At 44.2% G+C, this 8,290-nt stretch overlaps 1 protein-coding gene across 1 annotated transcript in view; it reads right to left on the minus strand.

The window, feature by feature from the left end:
• The window catches only part of LOC106813748, a 19,440-nt gene that overhangs the window by 5,792 nt on the left and 5,358 nt on the right, over positions 1-8,290 (minus strand). The window lies entirely within an intron of this gene.

An 8,290-nucleotide genomic window follows, 5' to 3' on the forward strand; every position in this document is an offset into this window, starting at 1 on the left:
ATAATAGGGTGCCACCACAATGCCAGTCACCGTACCGAGTCAATATCCCAGGCCCGAGGCATGGAGTTTAATATTGCTCCCCCATGGGGATGAAGCTCATCAAACGTCGTACTGCAGTTCTTATAATTACGTTTCACTACAGTAATACGTATCAGTAATATACGTATTATTTTACCAGTAATATAGTTATAAAACATCTACTGCAGTTTTCAAGGTTCTTATGTCCCACCCCGGGGACAAAGAGGCAAGTAAGTAAGTATATATCTACTGCCACGCTTTAGCAGCAATTCCGCAGAAAGAATCAGATGCTCTATAGGAATCCGGCCGGTAAATTCTCCATGTAAACCCTTTAATTATTAAATGAATGAAAAAACATCCGCTTGTTCGTTTCAAGCCAGTTAGCGCGTCGGGGTCGGGATCGGCCACCACACCCTCCACTTCATCTCCGGGAACAAAAAACAACCAACTTTGCTGGAGAGATTATTGAGCAAGTAGATAGCGAATCAAGCTCTATAACTCTACGGTATTTTCACGTGCGAAACGCTCGAATGCGCCTCCACGTCGATGCCAGGGCGCTTGGCGCACATTTTGTTCTCGGCTTCCTACGGCCAATTAGTAACCACCCGTTTGGCGTATGAGTGACTCGCCGACACTACTGATTAGGCACGGACGTAACTATCGATAGACTAGCCTTTCACACGTATATATTACCTTTGTTTTTCACACACATTGGCATGTCCACGGTCACGGGCAAAACCACGTTACTTATTCATCACACACGCACCCTTTCACGCAATTAAAACGTCTTATATACTAGCACATATGAATGAATAACACAAGATTCGCTAATGCACTTCCCAATGCCTAGTGTAATAGCACAAGCGCAGTCTGTTCTGTTTGCAGAAATTGCGGTCAGCAAAAAACTGGTTAAAGTTTTTAGCAACGCGACGTCGGTGACTTCTTCGCCTCTGTTAGTGTTTTTCTCGTCGCGCGGAAGTAGATGATTACAAATTGCAAGATGAAACGATACAAGTGACTTCTAGTTTCCTTTACATCGCAAACCCCGCCTGGCAGAGAAGGGAGAGATGAAATAGCGAGGAATTAAAGAGTAGAGAAGTAAGAAAATATAAGCATAGAAGAGAGAGAAGAGAGAAGAGAGGAAAGAGAGTTATGTGGTATCGTTCGTTGTGTAGCGTGTGTGTGTTTCCGTTCGTACATTCGTGGGCACGCGCGCGGCATGCGCGTATTGATGCGGCGTGCGCTCGTGGTGGGGCACACGGGCCGCCGGCCGTGTTGCGTGTCATATGTCGTGCGCTGCAAAGCGATATCTTAATGCTCTCGCAGGCTACGCCGGTACGCAAGGCTCCCCACACACTAAGGAACAAAAACAGTTCACCCCTATTCCCCAAACCCCAACCCCCAACCCCAACCCCTAACCCTAACTCTTAACACTAACTCTAAACCGACTCGGGCTTAATCTTATATACGACCCCGTTAACGCCGTGTATAGTACCCACAATTAATCTATGGGGTAAAACCTTTTGCTTTCCATATTTCGCATTAGAACTGACAACAATCCCAACAACGAACTGGCTGTAGCTAAGCTGGCCACAAGTAATCGTTCATTTTCATACTTCAAATCCGAGTTGTTTTCTAGCTCGATCAAGAGCAATCTTAACCCGTGACCATTAAATCTGCTGAAGTTAATTTCCAACGGCCATATTTTGTGGGAAAAGCGACGCATGCGCATAAATGTACTGGCCCGTACCCGCTTAGCCTCGCAGGACAATTTATCTCCCCCAATAGTACATCTCCCAAAAATGATCATTATAGATACTGTGCATGAATCATAAACAAATAATTACATTTGGATTACACTGTGCTATAGGTTTTTAGCCAAACATCACCAAAAACGGCAAGTTAGGAGTTTCAACCCATCCGAGAACGTCGCTTAACGTTTTCCAACACTTCCAAAACATAACTCCCCTCACAAGTTAAACCAATAAATGGCATAACGATATGGGAATTGCTTCTTAGAATATGTTTTGTGGCCTAATGTAACTAACTAGAACCTCCAGCGAATGTTACGAAGAGAACATTCCTAAGAACATAACTGCTCTCACCAAGTGAAAATACCAAATTGAATTGCATAACGCATATGGGAATGTTCTATAGAATATTTTTGGCTAATGTGGACCAAAACTAGAACCTTCCAGCGAATGTTACGAGCAAACAGTATCCGAAGGAACATAACTCTCTCACCAAGTAAAAAACCAATCAATGCATAACGAATATGCATCTCCGGAATGTTCTTCAGAATATTTTTGCGCTAATGTCAACAAAACCTCTAGAACCGTCCAGCAAATTGGGTACGCAGCAATGCTTCCGTCGCTGTTTGCCTGGTGCGCCGTGCCTGTATCGCAGAGACGCGAGAGAGAAGAACCTCCCAGTTCTCATACCTGTCCTCCCCGGTTGAGTCTCTGTCGGGTGGCGAGAAAGAGAGAGATGACAGAGAAAGACTGAGCAGTGAGAGACGACGGAGACGCACGGAGAGAGAGCAGAGAGAGAGCAGGGACAGAGCGCGCAGAGGGAAGACGGTGGCCGGTGTGTCGCGTGTGACGAGGTCGGTAATCGCGTTAGGCCAATTCTGACCACCTTGCGCGGCTGACGTGTATTTTGAATTTTTTAGAAGATCAGCTAGTTGTGAAATACGAATCGCTCACCGTTACGAGTCAACAACCTAACCATACAAGCGCGTATTAAGCCTCGCGGGCGGCGTATTATAAATTACATTCTCTCTGGCCTGCGTGTTTTCTGTAGCTGGCCGAACAAGATGTTAAACTCATGCACGAGTTTGTGTAGCAGCAAAGCACCAGATCCTTCCGTTTTCTCCTCTCTCTCTCCATCGCTCGTCTCTCTCTCTCCTCTCTCTTCTCACAGCACCGACCACACAACACACACACCACACACACACGACACACACACACCACACACACACACACACACACACACGCACGCACAACGACACACCGCACCACACACACGAAACACACCACCATAGCACACACACACACACTACACACCACACACCACACACACACACGATAACACCATTGTTTTTCTACAGATAATTTAGACCAAGCTCCGCTCATCTCTGTTCAGCTTTTAACACCAATGGACTGGTCCCGCTATCCGACTGGATATGTTTGCGCCCGAGGCAACATTATAATATAAGTATATTATCTATATATATACAGTGGACTATAGACCGACTTTTAGTTGGCAAACTAGTAAACCAGAGTCTTCTGCTGCTCTCTCTCTCTCGCTCATACACACACACAGCACCACGGTTTTAAAAAAGATCTACCAAAAACGGAACGATGGTTCACACATAGGTTGTACGTTTACAAAACGCTTCGCATTTCATTTTCCAACGTCTCGAATTCCGACAAGAAAAACACATTAGAGTTTGTCTGTCTGGTGGTCGGATGACTGGTGCTCACTCCCGTGGTCTCGTCATAGTGTACCCCCAGACTAGCAAGCTCGCTTACTTCTCATGTCACCTTGCCGCGAAACTAATTAGTACTAAAATAAAGTACTTACTACTGACTACTTACTAATAATAAATGAATAAATAAAGTGGGAAGGAAAATCGCGGCTACTCTCGTGTTAAAACAGCACACATCCTGCAGCGGAAAAAATTCTGGATTGAATTCCTCATGTCCCAGGTTGCAGGACACGGCCAACCCAGAAGCCCACCGCTCTAATGCCGTGCATCCACTTTGGAAAATAATCTTGCTCCCTGCCGCGCACATTTATCATATCTATCTACTAATCTATCCATACTCTATCTTATCTATTTATCTAATCGATCTATCTATTCTATCTTATCTATCTATCTATCTAATCTACTCTATCTAGTCTATTCTATCTATCCTATCGTATCTATCGTAGTCTATCTATCTATCTATCTATCTAACTCTAATCTATCTATCTAGTCTATCTTCATCTAATCTATTCTATCTATCTATCTATCATATCTATACTATCGGGATCTATCTATCTTCTATCTATCTATCTATCTATCTTATCTATCTATCTATCTATTCTATCTATCTATCCATCTATCTATTCATCTCTACTTTTCTTATCTATCTACTTATATGGGTTTTTTTCTATTAAAATTTCTCTTTCTCTTTCCTCTCTCTCTCTCTCTCTCTCTCTTTCTTCTCTTCGGCGCCACGTCTCTGCTCTCTCTCTCTCTCTCTCCTCTGATTGGCGCTATTTCTCTCACGCTGCGCTTCTTCTCTCTCTCTGTCTGTCACTTCACCCTCTCCCACTTTTCCACACATAATACGTCCGCTTGTCACGTCCGCCCCGCCCACCCGCCGTCCCGGCCCTCCGTTCGGTCCGTCCGCTTCGCCCGTCCGTCCATCCGTCCCCCCCCGCCGGCCTGCCTATAATCTGTAGAATCTCTGATCTCTACGGGCTGCGTACAATTCTGTAGCCGCTAGATATGTTACGCGGGCACACATATAGGGCTATATCTCGGTAAAAGGGAACGCGTAAACACAGTGAATCACGGATGCTTATACAGCTTCCATCGACGTGACAGATTCCTTCACATAACTACGCGGTGACGCATCGCCGTTACTTGGCAACAGTGGACCTGGCCATGATGGATTAACAGGAGACTTAATTCTCCCGACAGACGAGATGTTTTACCGTGAATCACTATTTTTTTCGGCGCGCAGTGACGTCACGTGACATGCTGAAATATGTGAAACCGCAAGTCTGGCAGTTGGCAACTTATATATATACCGCAACGACAACACAGACAGATTTTAGCTAGCCTCAAAGAATGTTGGTTCATTTCAACGTCGCAACATCAAATAAATATTCGCTAGAAATTATGGTCGCGTGGCGTAGAATAATTCCCAAAAGATGAGTGAGGCGGTGCGATTGGTAGAGAACGTATTCATGTCAATCACTGATCGGTCAATGCTCATTGGTTAATTATTTGACCAATTATATTCATCTTCTTTGATACCGAATGCGATTGTTATTAGCTGTAAAAACTAAATGTTTTTGTGTGTGCGTAGGAGCGGATAAAAACTGCACAGGAGAGCGGAAGTGGATGTAAGACATGTCATGCCACTAACTACACTAAGTCAGTGATGCTGAGACAACTCTTTCTTGAGACAACTTCTTCCAGGATATGTATCTGAGATGAAATCTCCATCACAATTAAGTGCCTCACAGGACGCTGCTGCTCGAATGTTCGCGGTGGAGGTGTCGCAGACTGAGGCTCTATCCTATAATTAGACGTCTACGCTGTCTGGATTCTAGGCTAGCAGGCAACTTTGCACCGGCAACAACGTTCCCACTGTGATTGTAATTTATTAGATTATTAATAATCTATTATTATTCACTCCTGATTATATCGTATGTCGTACTGTCATTGTGACTTCATAGCATAGATCAACTAACCCGCGACATCGTGCACACACACACGCACGCACTTAGCTGGATCTGAATATGTCGATATTCTTTGCATGCTGTGTTATTTTCCCGCTATACGTATACATACATACATCTGAATAGATGTTTATATAGACGTCTGCGAACAGATGCTAACTACGCGTATATTCAACCCACTGCACAATAACTGACCTATAAAAGACTCATAAAAACTACAGAGATAGCAGTTGTTACAATGAAGGAGATAGATATATAGGAAAAAAGGTATAGTTAGGAGGAGGAAGAGAAGCTGTGGAAATAGTAGCTATATACAGTAATAGTATTTGCATAATTATGCAAATATGGTAGCTATTGAGATAACAATTATTAAATAGTAGATATGGAGATAGTTCCTATAGACAGAGTAGCTGTGGAGATATAGTAACTCTAGATATAGAACTCATGGAGAAAGTAGCTGTAGATATATCAACAGGAAAGTATTAGCAGAGGTTAATAATGGTAAATATGTGTCATTATTAACCACTGGTATTAGTTGCGGTAATCATGGTTGTAAAGATATCTGATCAGTACGTGTTACAGTACACGATTCGACAATAATACCCCCTAGCGTCACTCCCCGGCAGCTGAGCACGTGTTACAGTACGCCATGCGCCGCTAATGCCCTCTAGCGTCAATCATCACGGCGCATTACGGCGCGTGCAGATGTGTAAGATCTGTTTACAAGTCACGGCCACGGCTGGCGCATATATGCCACCACAATGCCGGTCAGTGCCAGTATCCAGGGAGGATGAGTTAATATGTGCCCCCATGGGGATGAAGATCAAACTCTCCTGAGTTCTTATAATTACGTTCATACAGTAATATATAGTAATATACGTATATACAGTAATATAGTATAAACATCTACTGCTAGTTTAAGGACCAAGGTCTTATGTCCCACCGGGTGACAAAGAGGCTAAGTAAGTAAGTATATATCTACTGCCAGTTTAGCAGCAATTCGAGAAAGAATCTAATGCTTATAGAATCCGGTAAATTCTCCATGTAAACCTTATATATATATGACATGAAACAATCCGCTGTTCGTTTCAAGCAGTTTAGGTCGGGGTCGGGATCGGGTGAATAAAACAACCAAGCTTGTGAGAGATATGAGCAATAGATAGGAATTCAGCTCTATAACTCTACGGTATTTTCACGGAAACGCTCGAAGCGCCCTCCACGTCGATGCCAGGGCGCTGCCCACATTTGTTCTCGGCTTCAGCCAATAGTAACCACCCGTTTATGTGACTCCCGACTACTGATAGGCACGGACTATATCGATAGACTAGCCTTTCACACTATATATTACCTATGTTTTTCACACAATTGCCTGTCACGTGGCAACACGTTACTTATTCATCACACACGCACCTTTCACGCAATAAAACGTTATACTAGCACATATAATAACACAAGATCGCTATGCCTTCCCAATGCCTAGTGTAATAGCAAAGCGCATGTGTTTGCAGAAATGGTAGCAAAAACTGGTAAAGTTTTAGAACGCGCGTCGGTGACTTCTTCGCTGTACGTGTTTTTCTCGTGCGCGGATAGATGATTACAAATATGCAAGATGAAAGACTACAATGACTTCTAGTTTCCTTTACATCGCAACCGCATGGCGAGAGAAGGGGAGAGATGAAATAGAGAAAGATAGAGAAGACAGCTTTACGCAGTCTCTACAGTATCACACAGTCTTCAGGGATTCACGCAAGAATAAATGCTTCACGCTGTCTCTACATTTTCACGCTGTTTTCACAGGTTCACGCAGTCTTCATATCTCCACGCAGTCTTCATAGTTTCACGCTGTCTTCAATATCTCCACGCTGTCTTCTATCTCCACGCAGTCTTCATAGTTTCACGCTGTCTTTTAAGTTTCACGCTGTCTTCATAGTTTCATGCAGTTTTCATATTTCCACGCAGTTTTCATATTTCCACGCAGTTTTCATAGTTTCACGCAGTCTTCATAGTTTCACGCAGTCTTCATAGTTTCACGCAGTCTTCATAGTTTCACGCAGTCTTCATATCTCCACGCAGTCTTCATAGTTTCACGCAGTCTTCATAGTTTTACGCAGTCTTCATAGTTTCACGCAGTCTTCATAGTTTCATGCAGTTTCATATGTCCACGCAGTTTTCATAGTTTCACGCAGTCTTCATAGTTTCACGCGGGCATCACTGCTTCATGCAGATATCATAGAGGGTTAATTCAGAGAAACGCTCAGGATTCCCAGCTTTCCTCCATCAGGTATATATAGTCTTCACCTATAGGCAGGCTGACTCACTGTCCGCCTCCCTCCATCCACACCTGTACGCACACGGCGCTCCAAGACTGCTGCAAGTGTTACTGATAAAGTAGTCCGTAAACAATGGACACACGCGCGCACACATGCACGCACGCACGCAGCACGCACGCACGCGCGCGTGCACACACGCACACACACATAACACACACACACCACACACACACACACACACACACACATACATGCACACAATTGCACATACATGCACATGCACGCACGCGCACACACACGCAGTCATTCCCCTTAATTCTCTCTCACACACACTCACATTTACACAAACCCACACACACACACACACACACACACACACACACACACACACACACACACACACACACACACACACACACACACACACACACACACACTCCCGGCCCTTCTCTCTCTCACACACACTCACACTCACACACACACACACACACACACACACACACACACACACACACACACACACACTCCCGGCCCTTCTCTCT

Source organism: Priapulus caudatus, unplaced genomic scaffold (genome assembly GCF_000485595.1).
Source record: "Priapulus caudatus unplaced genomic scaffold, Priapulus_caudatus-5.0.1 Scaffold819, whole genome shotgun sequence".
Taxonomy (NCBI): Eukaryota; Metazoa; Priapulida; class Priapulimorpha; order Priapulimorphida; family Priapulidae; genus Priapulus; species Priapulus caudatus.